The sequence below is a fragment of the Habropoda laboriosa genome, unplaced genomic scaffold (genome assembly GCF_001263275.1).
Source record: "Habropoda laboriosa isolate 0110345459 unplaced genomic scaffold, ASM126327v1 scaffold259, whole genome shotgun sequence".
In the NCBI taxonomy this organism is placed as follows: domain Eukaryota; kingdom Metazoa; phylum Arthropoda; class Insecta; order Hymenoptera; family Apidae; genus Habropoda; species Habropoda laboriosa.
This window is the reverse complement of record NW_017100409.1, coordinates 404,892-422,355: the sequence shown is the minus strand read 5'-3', so window position 1 is coordinate 422,355 and position 17,464 is coordinate 404,892. Positions and strand designations below refer to the sequence as shown.

At 34.7% G+C, this 17,464-nt stretch overlaps 1 protein-coding gene across 14 annotated transcripts in view; it reads right to left on the bottom strand.

Annotated features, from left to right (window-relative positions):
• Nucleotides 1-17,464, bottom strand: part of LOC108575465 (tropomodulin) — a 205,887-nt gene that overhangs the window by 77,291 nt on the left and 111,132 nt on the right. The window contains exon 1 of one of the 14 annotated variants that reach the window (XM_017938281.1): nucleotides 530-584. The exons of the other annotated variants lie outside the window; for them this stretch is intronic. The gene's annotated coding sequence lies outside the window, so the exon portion shown is untranslated. Of the gene's footprint in view, nucleotides 1-529; nucleotides 585-17,464 lie in introns of those variants that run through there. 14 annotated transcript variants of the gene reach the window in all.

The following is a 17,464-nucleotide window of genomic DNA, read 5'->3' as shown; positions in this document are numbered from 1 at the left end:
ATTTGTTTCGTTTAAAATTAATAATACTTCCAATTTTTTCGAGCACTTAAACAACCTTCATAGTCCATCATAAAAACTACTAATTGTAAGTGCTAACATATTGTAATACTACGTGCAATAATAGAATATGACGATTTTTAAAGAACTACATATTGTGTAATACTCGTGTCAAATTAAAATGAAATACATTTATTAAAAAAAAATAGCTGTAGAATGCAATTTATCAATTATTCAATTATTTTTTGAAAATAACATTTCCCAAGTGGATTCCTCGACAGCGAATATTGGAATTGCATCAATTATGTTTTCTTTTAACTCTACGATGCTGCGTGGTTTGTTGACTTGAATGATCGATATTGTGATTATGAAAATATTATTATCAAAACATAACTGAACAATTAGTAATAATTACTTCAATTTAATCTGGCTCTGAAAATCGCCACATATTATTGCCATACTCGTTATATTGATTCGATAAATAACTAACTTCCACTCTAACAACTATTCGAAAAAGTAAACTCTAGCTCACCCACAGATCAAAGAAACACTTGCTCCTTCAGCTTGGCAAACGAGTTAACGTTTAGAAATCACTTAGTAATAACTTCGAAACGGTTAAACTGGTATTGACGCGTGACGAGCAATCAAATGATCCGCATGACGAGAATCTGCCTGTCATTTGGCCTGTCGACGATATTAGACACGTCCGCCAAAGTGTTCTCAGGGTCTATTAATTTCGTCCGCAAGGCGAGACAAGACAGATCCGCGTAGAGGCGTATCGAATGCATCCGAAATGCGTTCCGAGATAGATCTGACGACAGAATGCGGAGCAAGGCTTTTCGCGGGCTGATACGCGTGTGCGTTCAATGCTAAGCAGAATGGAATGTGAAAATACTGCGACAGCGACGCGCCATTAACCCAAAAATTCGATCTTTGTCCGTGGATATGTGCCGGATAAACGAAGTGCACGTCGCGTCGAATGTACGTCACACAATTCTTTGTCCGAATTTGCTTTAATGCCTCGAGTTCGGTGAATTTCGGGAATTGAGCGACGAAATTTGAAGTTTGTCCACTGTCCAGTTCAGAGTGTTGAGGGTGATGAACTGTGGAGAAAGTTTTGTGCGTTCTGGTGTGAATCTTATAAATTTGTTTCCATCAATGTTGTGAGACGATTATCTATGCACCTACCTCTTAACAATGATATTGATAAAATATATTTTTCATATTTCTGTGATACAGAGGGTGTATCACCATGCAATTTCAGGAATTTCCTTGAACTTTATAAACAATTATTTTAGACAAATGTTGAACTGCACCGTCGGTTTACTGGTAAAACATACTTAGTCAATACGTATTGTTTTTCATAAATTGAATTTAAAGTTTCTGTTTTATATGATACAGATCTAGAATAGTATTAAAATATCTTATTTATTATATTAAGTGTGTGTTACAAGTATGTAAAGGAGTAATGTTTACCATAAAATAAAAACGAGCAATTTGTATGCTTTATAAGTATATCCACAGTACTTAAGTGTACATAGTTTTCTTAAATCAGAGTTTCTTTATATAGGCTTTCCTTATTTAAATGAAACTATAGCATTTTTTAAATGTTTTTTATTAGAATGTATCATGACAAATCAAACAAATATACATGTGTTACAAAATTAATACAAATAATATAAAAAGTCAATAATATTATAATTGAACGGTTAAAAGTACCGTTATGTATAGTTCGATTTGTTATAAAAAGTGCTATAGTTTAATTTAAAAAACAGAAGGTAATATTGACACATCCGAAAAAAATGCGGATAAATAGTTCTGTCTAAACCATTTGTTTCGTAAAGTTCAAGGAAAGTCCAGAAATTTCATGGAAACACTTACGTGAGACACCTTGTATATTGTTTAAACTATTCAATTTTTAAACTACTTCTGAGCCTTTGAATGTTTGGATTGTCAGTACATCGTGTTTCTGAACTACCTATTATTTTTAATAGAAACGATGTTATCTTTACGGTCATGTCACGTGATCATTTTTCTTCTACTACTAATAACTACAGAAAGATACTAATAACGATAATCTATACGGCGTATAAAATTCGTGTATTGAATTGACAAAAAGAATAAAGAAACAACTGAGAGCATTCGATGATTAATTAATCACTTTGTTTAATTAAATATATCGTATGAGAAAATGTGTAAATTGTACAAATCAGTAAAATTCCGCTGGCTCGCGGTACGTTATTATAGCGATGAAAATTTTATAAGATGAGAATTTAATACTGCCTAATAATATCGTGTTTAACAGTTAATAGGATGAAATATCGCGGAACAGCGGCCGCGGTGAAATAATGAACGGAATTGAACCGGGAAACGGATCGCGAGATTCCATTCGTGCGGTATCAGCGGCTGGAATCGCGCGGATTCCATAGATTTTTGGCTCCTACAACTTCAGTTAGATATTTACACGAACGATTCTTTGGTATTTCACTTCCTCCGTATAACTATATTTTCACGGCTCAACGAAAATCCGATCGATCTTTCCCCCTTGCGAATACCCGGAATATTCACTAAACCGCTTGAAAAAAGAAAAACGAAATATCTTATAGAGTAATTCCTTCTTTAACAAAAGTATCAGATAAAGGTAAAACTTCAAGCATGTACAATGTGAAATTTTAATAAGTAAATCGAATTCATTGAGAGAAGACATGATGACCAACTAGATAGTTTATACAAATAAAGAAGTATACCAAGATATTTGTAGAAAATATTAAAAACTATTTATAAATGTAGTACTAAAATAATTAAAGATAAGACAAAAATATTTGTTTGTTATATACAGATATAATTGAACGAAATATTAAGAACAAATTTTCGTAAAATTTTTCTTTAATAGTTGTATAAAAAAAGATCAACATTCTGAGAAGAATGTAATCATTGCACACGTATTCATAAAAAAAATGTCTTTATTGCTATTTTTTAATAATTCACGCTGTATTTCGTACACAGTCACTTGTATTTCATCGCCTTCAGATTAATTAGAATCAAGTATGGCAAATCTTTTATCATCTAAATGTACTTTAATGTGAAACATAAAAATTCAGGATCGTAAACATGAAATATAGAACGTAATCGAAAACATCCCATCAAAATTAAAATACTTTCTGCATCCACTTTCAATATTTCCTCTCTAACAGCCTCAAAAAACAATATTTTTACAATCACATCCTATACACTACTTTTCATAAATATTTTCTAATTATCACCTATCAATATCCTTTACTTTAGCAGCTACTTCGAATATTTATAAAGAAGAATTAGTGAATTTAATTCCTTATAAAGAAAAGTCGGTTACATCCTTAACTGGTAAATTTTGAGAATTTAAAATCTTTATTTTCTATTTGCATTGTTTTAAAGCCTCAAACCATTGAAATTTTATTGCTACATCTAAGGCTAAGGGGAATTTAAAGTTGATAAGGTGAGATAAATTGAGTTTCTTTGATTTGCTATGTTTGTTAATGCCCGTGGTTATGGCGATGAACTTTCGAGCTTTGTGGATGTTTGCACGATGTTGTGCCGTCTAGATACTGGTTCGAAGGACCACCCAAATGATTGGGACTTGTAAAAACTGATCTATGGTATCGCGTGATGTGAGCTGGTTGCTCCTTGGTTCTCCTTGTTCGTGGTGGTTCAACGACTACTCGACGACTCACTCTCCGACGTCCGTAAGAGGGATTTTTGTTGGGACACGCTGATTGGTTAATGGTTAACGATTGCATTTGCCAATCCAGTGCGCCCTTAGCGCGCTGTCACCTTGGTAGGGTGGGAGACGGTCGCGAGGGGTGGGCGGAAGGTCCCAAAAATCTGGAATGTCCTCCGGGTGACTAATCGGCGAGCGGACCGTTACATACAGATGTGCCGTTCGGAAATTCGTGGTTTATGGTATGTTCGTAGGCTATTGAGCGCGAGGGACACAAATGACTAAAAATCTAGCAAAGCAATTCTAGTGACCCTCGCAGGATGTAATTAGACCCGTGCAAGCAATAAACGAAAATCTTGAACTCAAAAATAACCGTTCCCGGTCGATCGTGCCATAAACCGTTTCTACAGAAAACCTAACAATGTTATTTCTATAATTGTAAATAAATAAATAAAGAAAATAAAAATAAATATAATATAAAATAAATAAAGAAAGAAAGAAAAGTGAGTAGGCTAATACTTATCAGCGGTAGTGTATATTAATTAAAAAAAAAAAAAGAAAGAAGAAGAAGAAACGGACAACCATTTTATCAATCAATAATTTACCACCATTCTAGTAAAATCGTTGACCGAATGCCAAAAAGTGGCACAATTGCAGTGAATCCTACGTATTATACAGACTGAAAGGGAACACGAACAGCAAGGCAAGAAAAATGACCCAGCCTTCCGAGATCAGGGCCAAAACTCGACAAAGAGTCACACGAAACCATGTTCTCGTGTGGCTGCTTACAAAGCGTGCAAGGCGGACGCGTGTGGAATTTTATTTTGCCCTTTTATCGGCCGAATTCATGGTGATGTGCAACGATACGTGGAAGCAGTTCGTCGTGGCCCGCGATAATGGAGGCAAACTTCCGGTCGTGAATAAGCGATCGAGGAAAAGAACGGGCCATTGTCAGCACACGCGACAACCCCGACGGTCGATGGAAACTTTTATCCTCCCTCCTCGATTCGACAGAACAGCACGAAACGGTGGGAATCTCGATGAGAGGTGAGTCAGTCGATCGTGCGTGGATGGCTCTATGATATCTGATGGCGGAAGTATTGAAATTGATGACCGTTGAGAGATACAGAAAAGGCAAGAAACTTTAACGGATATATGAAACCACTTATATTCGAATGATGGAGGATTTAGAGTTGAATCTATCTGTATATTTGAGTTAATAATTTTACCTTTGGAAGATAAATATGTTCTTTGATATTCTGATGTTAGAATGCACAGAAAATTGTGTAAAGGGTGTAGCCGAATAAGCAAGGTAAAAGTGCCCCCAAATTCAATGAAATGCGGCAATTGAAAGAGCTTCCTAGGAAAACCATTTCGACAAAGTTTTAGCCTTCTACCCCTACTATGTATTAGGGTAGTTATCGGCCTAAACATGATTTTCAGTTTATATTTAATTTCTTTTCTTCTATAGTATAAAAAATTATGCAAAAAATCTGAGATACTGTAGCCAGAGTGTTACATATCTAAGAATTTCTTCAGTTCGTTTTAATGAGAAACCTATTTTTTTAAAATTGAAAAGTATTTAAAATGCCCATTTTTTATTGAAGTTATCAAATGACAACATTTATATCGTTACAGCAGAAACTGCCTATTATGTTTATTAATTCAATTTTTTCAGATTTTTTAGAGAGGCGTTTCATAGTTTAAAAAATTAAAAACCACTATTTTTTACCTTTTCGAGTTTGTTGACCTCTAGTGACAACAATGTTTAAATTTAAAAAAGAATATGGTCACATTCCTTGAAAATCTCCGTATCCCCGTTTCAAGTAAGCGAGCCGCGCGCTCTGCTATTAGGGTCGGTTGTCTATAGGTACTGCTCGTACCCCATAGTACTTATGTACTTTCAATATGGTCTAAAAACAATATCGACAAGTCTCGTATACGACTAAATGGCCGCATTTATACCCCCCAAAAATATTTCAGTAACCACTCTTGGCCAATGACACCTTTGATTTATAGATTTATAGATGTTAGTTTCCTTGCTCGTTGATTATTTATGAAAACGGTGGAGACAGTGGTGGTTTCCTTCCATCGGGAAAGGATAAGGATGAGTTATGGTCAATAGTATGGACAGAATCTTTGTGTGTGATGGACTTAGAGACTGCAGGAAAGAATATAATGAAAACCATTTCGTTACACACGTACGAGCAAGTTTTACACAATATAATCGATCAATAGTTTCCGAGATAAAAACTGATAAGCACAGTCCGTTTGTATAAAAATGTACAAAAATTGCCAAATTCAAAGGACCGTATTTTTTAAACAAATACAAGTAATCGTTCTTAATTTAGAAAAATTTGAAAGGATTTGGCTATCTGAAGAGGTGTTAAGACCTAATGGCCTGGTCTTTCCGTTGCATGGACAGTCTCCTTCCCTTCCAGGGTGAGCCATTTACCGTAAAGGTACTATATTCCATCTTTTGTATTTTGCAGTAGACAAAATAAGTATCTCTACGATTAATACGAGAAACGCTTCTGATGTTACTGTTTACTGGATCCTAGTCACAAGCAGTGACATAATCCTGTACATACATATTTACGGGAAGGTAAAAAAAATAGTGGTTTTTAATTTTTTTTAACTATGACACACCTCTCCAAAAAATCTGAAAAAATTATGAGTTAATAAACATGTTGTCGTTTAATAACTTCAATAAAAAATTAGCATTTTAAATGATCTTTAATTTTATAAACATAGGTTTCTCATTCAAAAGAACCGAAGAAATTCTCAGATATGTAACACTCTGGCTATAGTATCTCAGATTTTTTGCATAAGTTTTTATACTATAGAAGAAAAGAAATTAAATATAAACTGAAAATCATGTTTAGGCCGATAACTACCCTAATGGTAGGAGGTAGAGAGCTAGAACTTTGTCGAAATGGTTTTCCTAGGAAGCACTTTCAATTCACGTATCACACGTTTCATTTGGTTTGGGGGCACTTCTACCATGCTTATTAGGCTAAACCCTTTGTTCGAAATTTAGTCTACTTACATACTTAGCGACCGTTAAGGTAAACTGCAATTGTTAGTTCTGATTGTTGTGGGCTGTTTGTAAGTATTATAAAAGGGAAGATTATGTCACACATCTGTATATTACGATTTAAAACACTTAAATCTAAATGTAGTGATTCAAACTTTCTTAATAACTTGATATTTGTGGTTCTGACGAATATATTCCTTTATTCCTTTTTTAAGTTTCCTATTCGCTCTGCAAATATTGTCTTTTTATCAGTTAAGAATGAATTGTATTGAATGTTTGGTAATAACTGGAATAGCTCACAACATACTTTCGATCAATTTTACAAATTTCTTGGTACTTATTTTACATCGAACACAATTTTCCAATAGAAATCACTTTCACTTCTAACTAACGCTAATAAAATTCTTTATTTATCAATTTTTCAATAACCACAAACTACTAAATGGCAATTTTATCGCTACTATTAATTCTTTCCCATAAATCATCATATCTTCTATCCATCTATTAATTTCAATCAAATTTCGGAAAAATGTAACATACTGTATTCTTGAAGCGTACTGTTCGTGATCACGATCTATTATCCGGCTGTAGAAATGTCAAAGAGATAAATACGTGCGTGATGTACACCAGGAATGAGAAATTTATGTAAATGACCGAGCAATTGAATGTCAATGGTACAAACGTAACCCACTGATCTACATACATAACGTTGTACTCGTTTATTTCTTTTATTTCCCACTCTTTTTTAGCGAAACGAATAAATACTTAACTTTATGTCTACTATTACAAGTAACACTTACAAAGATAACTTAATTGACTAATTAGTGTTCTCGGTAGAAAAACTATGTATCGTTAAAATTGAATTAAAATTCAATTTCTAATATATTCACTGCCCAGCAGCATGTCTTATTTGTCATGAAATACTGATGCTGCTTCTGTTAGTACTTTTTGCTCGTAAAAAACGAGTTCTTATTACATTGTTTAAACAGAGATCAATGATTTGCCAATGTTAGATGAATATTGAAAAATTTTGTAAAAGTTGCATCAAATCGTAATAATATTCGTAATTACAGAATGTCATGAAACTAAAAAATTAACACTAGAACTGCCACACCGGTCAAAATGACTGGTTTCACTATTTCATTTTAAAATTCCTACTTCATGTTACATTTTGTTTCCGAAATGATGTCATGTCTTTTGCAGCAATAACTAAAGAAAGAATATTATGAATTTTAGTTTTTATCATTTTAGTCAAAATGACTGGTACGAGTCAAAGTGTAAAAGGATCCTGCAATTTGTTTACCGAACCCAAGTTAACCACTTTTCTCGTTTTGTACAACTTCTCACACGTTTTTACAACCTCTAAGTGAATTTGTCGTACTCAAATTTATGGAACCGGTTACTATGAAAGGAAGAACCATAACAACTGACAACTTTTTTACAAGCTTACTGCTGGCATGTAAAGTAGGTACTATAAAAGAACCACATTGGTTGACACTATACGCGGAAACAGAAGGGAACTACCAAAAATTTGTAAAACAAAGAAGGATAATATGGCTCGTTTTTCATCGTTACTTTATAAATCAAATGGGTGCGTTCTTACAATTTACAAAAGTAAACCGAAGAAAACAGTTTGTTTCTTGAGTTCGAAACATAAATCCGTCAGAATTATACTTACCTGAAACAGTTGAATTTTATAAGACTAAATTTGGTGTAGACAATGCAGACCAAATGACAAAGAAATATAGCATCAAGAAGATGACTACTTCAATTATTTTTTAATATTTTAAGTTAAGGAAACAACAGGTGAAAAGATATCCAGAAAAGATTTTATGTTTCAACTAGCAGATGAACTTGCTACTGAAAATGTAAAACCAGGGATGGAATCACGAGAAGCTAATTACAAACTACCAATCCTCATTTAGGAATCATGGTCCCAAATGGGTTAATAAAACCAAAAATCTACTACACAACATGTAATTCCTTCTGTAAGAAACTAAGTCTATAAATATAGAAATATTCTATTATTACGTATTTTTTGAATACCCGTCATTTTGACTGGTTTTGGTAGAAATAGCTTCGTCTTTTTGTCGGTAGTTCTAGTGTTAAAACAAACATAAAGGGTACCTTAATTTATGTTCTTAGAGATCGCACTTATGGTTATAATGTTTCGACGTCGATGCGAAAATGCAACTGAGTTGTACTTTCTGTTGAATCTGGCTGATTTTTAAGTCAAAGTTGAACTGAATGGACTCGTGACGAAGGAGTATGCAAACCACGATCACTTATCGTCAGATGGAAGATTGAGATGTTAATGAAAAATATAAACGTTGGTCGATCATATATATAGTTCCGCATGTAATGTAAACAAGAGATAGACGTACATACCACGAGTTTTCAGTCACTTAACAATTTTTCTACATTAAATACATAGTAGTAGTAGTAAATTAAAACATAGAATAATTATTTAACATCTTTTATTTGTAAAGTGTATTACAATATGAAAATTGTTAAAACTTTTCAAAGAGACCACTTTTTGCATGTATGAACTTTTTACTTGTATAATTTCTATGAGCATTGAGCCTTTTACCTTCACCAAATCTCCCTTCAACGTCTCAATATAAACCATCCACAGAATATAGTTCATTGTACCTGTTTGTGGCGCCTTGGACTTGAGCAAGCGATATGCCCAATCGTCCTGGCGCTAGGTTGTCTCTCGCTGATTGTGTGGAGAGGAAATTATGGTGTCGCATATGTCGCGATGTTCGGTTATTCTCAAATAATAGTACTTTATTTGATAAATATTTTCAAAGTATAAAATGAGTTGGTTACAAATCTGAGTATTTTTCTCTATGGATTTGGTAATCCTTTGTAGAGTGTATTGCTCGAAGGTTGTTGGATATCTGGCTAGGGATGACCTCTGTCTTGAGGTAAACTTTACTAAATTCTTATTGGTTGTTATGTTTTGGAGAGAGAATACATTTAAATTCTGATTTGTTATTGTGGATGTGTTCTGTCGTTTAGGAAAGGATAAAAAAAAGGTGAAAAGTGGGAATTGCAAGTGTTGTTCTGGGTTTCTAAGTTTTCCGGCGCATCTGACAAGTGAACGTTGGAATATTATGGTCAAGTGGTAAACAGAGTCAAATGAGAAAATTTTGGAGTGGGTCTTCGTGTTGGGTCCTATGCCCGTGGGTCTTGCTGTGTGAAACAAATAAACTAAGTCGTCGGCCGAGACATTTTTTCAACCAAGTATTTTATTGTTCATGATTGAACACTGTTGATAGACCGATAAATGATATTTTCTGTTAATTTTAACGGTTTTAGATGATTGAAAATCATCTGTCGACGACTTATGATATCTGTGTAGTGCAATAACGGCAATGGGGTTCTCTTTAATACTCCATGTTAACTGTTAAATTGAGTGAATTCTAATGAGTCATATTTTGTTTCTGACAGACAATTTAACTAACAAAGCAACAACGAGCTATTGAGTTTCAAGATTTCATACAAACAGAATGTTAGGGCTTGCGGTTGATCTTTCGATCGTTCAAGCTTTGCTGGTTTTTGCACGTGTGTGCCGACTAATGTTCTAAGGCTACAAAGGACCAGTTTCTTGATTCAAACACTAAGTTTTTATTTTATGTTCTATTTTCTACAAATAATTCAAGATATAAATTCTACTGCGAAGTGAGAGGTGTTTCTCTTGCGAGTGGCCAAGTGTTTCTGCTGGAGCCTCTGCGGTTTCCCTCGACGAAGACTCCTATTTTCCCAAAAACACCCTGATTGCTGATTTTTTCTTTTCTAAATCACCAATCAGTTTACTCCGGTGCATCGCAACCTCCCTCCATTTCGCCCTTAGCGCGTTATCTTAGGATGGGGTGGACAACGACCGGAGAATGTGTTCGGTGGACGGATGTGTGGGGTAGGCTTTGTTAAAGTCAAGCGGCCCATCGACGTTGGCAAAAGTCGTGGGCCACTTTTCTATTTTTCCCTTCCTAGGGACTAAGTGTCGCAGGCAACGCAATAAACACTTGTGGTGTTTCGAGAAAGCGATATTTGCCTGCGACGGCGACCACTTGACTCGCTGCCATAAATCCGGCTACAGGATACGCCTTAACACAGAATCGTTTTGGTTTGTGGGATAGAACTTCTGACACAACTACAGTGGCGGGAAAAGGTAGGTATAGTACACTCTTTAAAAGAGAATAACTTTTCTAAAATTGGGCAAAACGATATGAGTTTTTTGAGAAGTTAGAAGGATTTGTATACTAGATGACGTGTAAAAAATTTGAAAAAATTATAATTGGGCGAAATCGCGAAAAAATAGTGAAGGTCGCTTTTTATAACTTTTTTATGTGAGCCGGTAATGAAAATTTAAATGTTACGTTATATAGATTTATACCAGTTATATACATGCTGAAAATTTCATCGAAATCTGTTAAAGTTACTATGAGCTACAAATGGTAAAAAGGTGAACTGTAATAAATCTAAAGATTCTTACATCTTTCGATGTCTGTCGCTTACATGGTATAAATCTGCAAAACGTATTTTTCAAATTTTCATTACGGGTCCACATAAAAAAGTTGTAAAAAGCGACCTTCACTATGTTCTTCGCGATTTCAACCAATTACAATTTTTTTAAATTTTTGTTATACGTCATCTAAGTAGTAAACTAATCCTAACTTCTCAAAAAAACACAAGTTGTTTGGTCCAATTTTATTCTGTTTTAAAGGGTATATGTAAACTTTTGTCCGTCAAAGTATGTATCAAAAACTATCCTTTCAATGTTATTAATAAATGCATTCACAGAAGTTCTTAAACGTTCCCAATATTAAATTAACATAGACATTTGGTCCAAACCTAAATCAGATTTTGCATACTATCATAAAAAAGCTATTCATCCAATTTGAGCCATAAATCTATCTTTCCAGAGACTTTTAAGCACTCTCGATATCTTGCATTCTAAGATACATAAAATGCACCGCGATAAATAAACATTTCAAAGGATTTAGTTGCAGATTCTTCCTCGAATCCATTCAGGTACCGTGCCACGTGTAAGTAAGGTTAATCGTAAATGTCGATACGTGAAAACAGTGAACAATTTTGTTTAATTTTGTTTAGTCTGATTTGCATTCTCGTAGAGGAACGAAACTCTGTTCGATCGACTATGGAAGATTACGAGGAAAGTGGCGACTATCGTTTCGTACCTTCGTTTCGCAGTTCCACGAGAGTCCCTGGACATCGAATGAAAAATATTTACCAAACTCACGAAACTCATTTGAGATGTTTCCGTGATCGATTTGCGCATGCACCAGCCCCGGCCTGAAATTTACCGGCGCTAAATTTAAATTAGATCAACACGCGGGATTATTTACGTGCCAGTTACGTGCACCCATTGCATTCGACCCACCTAACTGCCGATTTCCTTTATTCTATTTAGACTTCAAAGCATTACTGAGGTTTCTGTGCCTTTTGTAGCTGTTTCACAGCGTTCGGAAACCTATTATACTGTTTTTCATGGTATCGTAACTGATTTTACAAAACTTTCAGATCTTTTAGAGTTCTACGTGACTGTGTTATCTTTTTTCTTTTTTGGTATTTTCTGAAATAGTATGTTTCGATGATTTTTGTAGCTCTTCTTTTTTTCTGAAACGATCACGATTTCACAAAGATTTGAGAACATTTGGAATTTGAAAGAATGCTTTCATTACTTCAAAATTAACTTGTATTACTACTTTTTGTTTAAATTTGAAAATTAATAGATCATGGCGTCTCTCGTAGACTTTTTGTAAATGTCCTTTCTTCTGATTAACTGTTGTCATATTCTGACAATATTGCAATAAATTTTACAAAAATCTTGACACGTTAGGATGAATATTTCCCTTTTCTTTTTCAAATTTCGCGGAGTAGTAGGTTTTTCAAAATATGTTTACCTGCAGATTACGTGAAAACAACGACGACGAGGATAGCATCAAAGTCTGAAACTTGTTCATCTTGTTTTTAATCGTTCATCCACGTTCACGAAACTTGAATGTCTAGTTTTCAAAATTTTCTCTTTTCATTGATATTTGCCATTCCATGTCGTATATATTCTATTTTCTTGCATACACTAATAAGAATACAATGTAACATGTATTTCTGGTAAGTACTATTCATAGTAAAACTTTTCTTTTGAAACAGTTACAATAGTACAATAAATGCCACTCTTTATCAAAAAGAATTATATGAATTTTGTCAGCTTATCAAAGTAACAAACATTGCATAATACATAATTCGAAAAAAATGAAACAGAACAATTTATTTTACAGTTATCAATCTCAAATATACGCTTCTTTACTGTTATAATAATTATTTATTTTTCTACCAATTCTTCGTCATCTCTTTCAACAAATTTTACCGTTTAGTCCTCAGAATTTTCACATTACAGACACACATAAACATCCGAAATTTACATAACCCTGGATTAACTTGGTGGGGTCTGACAAACTCAACGCCACAATTTACATTTTGTTATTTTTGCGATTGTATTTCACCTTGTCACCTTTAAATTCCCGCTATTCTCAGATCGATCAACAAGATTTCAGTGGTTTAATCCTTTTAGGATCAACGATTTTTAGAGAGCACTTGCTAAAAAGTTCAAAGGACTTTTGTAACAAAAATGTTTGTTAAACTAAAAACTGAAGGAACTGGCCAAAATGTAATGCCCACTGACAAGTTACAGAAATAACAACTAAAATGCGAAAAATTAAAAACAAAGCAAAAGTGCTGCAAAGATGCATCCGACAACAATACCTATTCACAATTTACTTTGAACACGAGTGTATTCAATGTAAGAATAATAATAAGAGTAATATTGATACAAATACATCGCATATGATCGTTTCGTGTATCAACAAGTGTCGTTTCCCCGTTACGTATTACCGTGATTTGCAAACAATTACAGTTTGGTGATAGCGGGCAATAAATCGTTATGGTGAGCACTGTCACAAGCAACAGGGGTAACAATAAACCTTCAGCCTAAAAGCGTTAAGGTTTTGAAACGATACAAATAAAAAGTAAGAATTTTTATTTCTTAAAATGTCACAAAAATTCAACCGACTAACGTAAAGTTAATTGTTCTTCAACATATTGACTTACAATTATTACAAAAAAAAATTTTGAGGTGGTCCGTAAGTTCTTTTCTTTACCGCGGAAAATCAGTAACATTCGTACGAGTAGGGAAGTACGAGGTATTCTGATCGCCCAAGGTTGTCCAGAATCTGAAAATACATCCGTGAATCGATCGGACGAGACGAAATAGCGGCGCTGTTCGCGAATGTATTTTTATAAGCGCGAGTCAGTAATGCGCGGGGGAAAATTCTGTTAAAGCCGCTCTACTCACAGGGTAAAGATCAAAGACCCGAACCCTCCTCCATAAGAACTTCTTTCTGCCATGTCAAAGAGGATGCATGCGTCGCTTTACAAGCGTATACCAACTGTCGTGTCTGCGTTTCTCGCGGAATGCCAACGCGAATTACATAGTCCTCGCGTCACGTCGTTCCAAAGTACATTTCGGTCGTGTAAAGAGGCGATGAATTGAGTTGAAATGGATTTCTTTGAGATTATGTTTAAATTTCTCTTAAGCGAGTCATTTTGAAGACGTAGTAACATCTGAGAGTCAATTTTGAAACTGAAGGTGTAATACGATAAATGTTTCTCACTGTGTTATTATTATTCTCGTTATAATTGTGTAAATATACAGAGTGTTCATTGCAACGATCGCCATGATTTTTTAGTCACTTCCGATAATCTGACAAAAGAAAGTTGTAAACAAAAATTAGTTAGCACTCGATCGGCAATAATTTACAATAATAAAAATTACCGAAACGCTTTTTCCTCGTTATCTCTTGTGGACAAGAGATCCAATCTATGACAAGTTTGTTTATTGTTTACATTCAGTTACCAAATGTCACTGGATTGCGTTAATATTTGATTTCTATGTTAATAAGGAACCTTAATACCGGGTGATTCAATAGGAAATGCAGGACCTAGTTTTTAAATAAAAAGCGGGGTTATCCTAAAATTTGTCATTTCTTTCATTTCAATGTAAAGTATAGATATGAGAATTATGTATGAAATACAATATGTTCAAAATGTCCTCTTCGGTATTTTCGGCAGCCATTATTTTTTCTCGAAGTTTTCGATAATATATTCGCATAACACCAATAACACGTCGAACATTGTCTTTAAACTCTTGAATCGTTTAATGATTGTTAGCATAAACTTTCCCATAACCCCAAAGGAAAAAGTCTAATAGTGGTAAATTACAAAATCTAACCGGCTAAGTGATGTCACCGTTTCAAGAGATTACACGATCAGGAAATTTCGAACGCAACAAATGGATTGTTTCACGTGCTCTGTGATATGTCGCGCCGTCGTCTTGTTCAAACCGTATGCTGTACAATATTACTAATTCAGGCCATAAAAATTTACTGATCATGCCACGATAGCGTTTACACTTTCGAAAAAATACCATCCAATCACATCTCCAGCCCACAAACCACACCAAAGTATCACTCTATTTAAATGCATTAGCTTTTTTTCAATCACATGTGAATATTTGGCGACCCAAATTCGACAATTTTGCTTATTACCATATTCATTGAGATGGAAATGGATTTCATCGCTTAAGACGATTTTCTTGCAAAAAGCAGCATCAACTGCTTGGTTCCCCAACACTAAATGGTCTGTTGGCTTAAGTTCTTGTGTTAATCGAATTTTGTAAACGTATGTACTGTGTAGAGCTCAGGAGTTTGCCCGCCTTTAGTAAAGTTACCCCTAATTGGATCGTATTCCCATAAAGCAGCCATACTCAACCTCTTTTCTTCCCGGGCCACATACATATGTTTGCTACGTAACGAGGGCCGTAACTTAGTACAGCTTTTATCTTGGTTTATATCTTGGTATTATGTAAATTAAATTATCTTTTACTTACGAACTCTAACTGTGTCTGTGCGTGTTTCGGGCCGCACAAAAAATCTTGGCGAGCCGCTGGTTGAGTATGGCTGCCATAAGGCCACGTTTACTAACACAATCATAAAAACAAGGCACGCGTATTGTTATTATTGGCCGAACGCGATAATATCGACGAATCGGATCACATAACACATAACACCGCGTGGCGGTAGATCCGGGCGATGCGAATGAAGTATGTACCCTTCTTGCCACGTGCCGTTCCGGGGACAAACTCTTGAGCTCTGCACAGTACATTACAGATCTCTACATATAGTCAAAATTCGTTGCATAGAGCCGTATGAACTGTTTAGTTGCTGAGAACGATGGCGAATTGAGGTGCTTTACATACTTTTATTCACAGTGACATTTTCAGCTGAACGACTAGAAGATCGCACAGGCACAGGTTTATTATCAACTGAACCACTGTTTTCGAATTTTTTATTTAAGTTATAAATAATGTTGCCAGATAGGAAATGATTTCTTCTAAAAAAAATCACCAAGTTTTCTCTTTTTTTTGTGTCATTGTTCGATTATTTTCATAATAAGTTTGCACGATACGTACGCGTTGTTGAATCGTGTATCGTTCCATTTTGAATTGCCCATGTTTGTAGATATTAACTGAAAACAATTAAGGTGCTACGTTTAACACAATAAAAATGGCATATAATTCAAATCCTGTAGTTCCTATTGGATCACCCTGTACATTTAAGAATGATTTTCTAAACAAGTACTTGATTTATTTTGATGTTACCTACAGTGTCGGATAGAAAAAAATTATACTGTGCCATTTAAAAAAGTGAAGGTGACTGATTTTTTATCGAATCAAAAGCGTTTTGATAATTTTTATTATTGCAATTCGTTGCTGATTGAGTACTGGCTAATTTTTGTTTATAACTTTCTTTGTCAGATTATTAGAAGTGTTTGTAAAATCGTGGCGACCGTTACGATGAACACCCAGTATATGTGTCACCTAAGGATCAATTTTGGAACAGAAAGTATAGATAGATTGACTACTTTTCAGTTGGACACGATATAAACTTGAACAAGTCGAAAATTTATTATTTTTCCAGTTATGTAATACACTAAGGTAACTATTAAAATTTATATTTTGTGAATTTTGATATGAATGCCGTAAAAGAGATGAAACGTTTTCAGTTGTTTCTTCACCTTTGTCCTTATGTTAGATACTATTCTGTGAAGATGTCGCGTCGCGTTCTTTTGCGATGTTCAAAAGGAAGCTCGCGGTTGCGACAGTTACCCGCCAAATTAATTTTGAGTAATTAGTTCAACTATATTTTGTGAATTTTGATATGAATGCCGTAAAAGAGATGAAACGTTTTCAGTTGTTTCTTCATCTTTGTCCTTATGTTAGATACTATTCTGTGAAGATGTCGCGTCGCGTTCTTTTGCGATGTTCAAAAAGAAGCTCGCGGTTGCGACTGTTACCCGCCAAATTAATCTTGGGTAACTAGTTCAACTTTGTTTTGCTGATACGTAGCAAAACGTAGAGTACGTCACGAAACGATTGACGACTTGTTTGAAAACTCGAGTATTCGATCGCGACTCGAATTTTACTTGTGTCTCCTCGAACGGCTGGAGAGAGTATCTTGTTCACACGAGAGAATCTTTGTGAATGTGTTGTGTCTCCTCGAACGGCTGGAGATCTAATGGTGTTCGCTCGATAGAACCTTTTCTGAATCTCTCGCTCGATCCCCGAATTTTTCTGGAGTCCGCCGTGA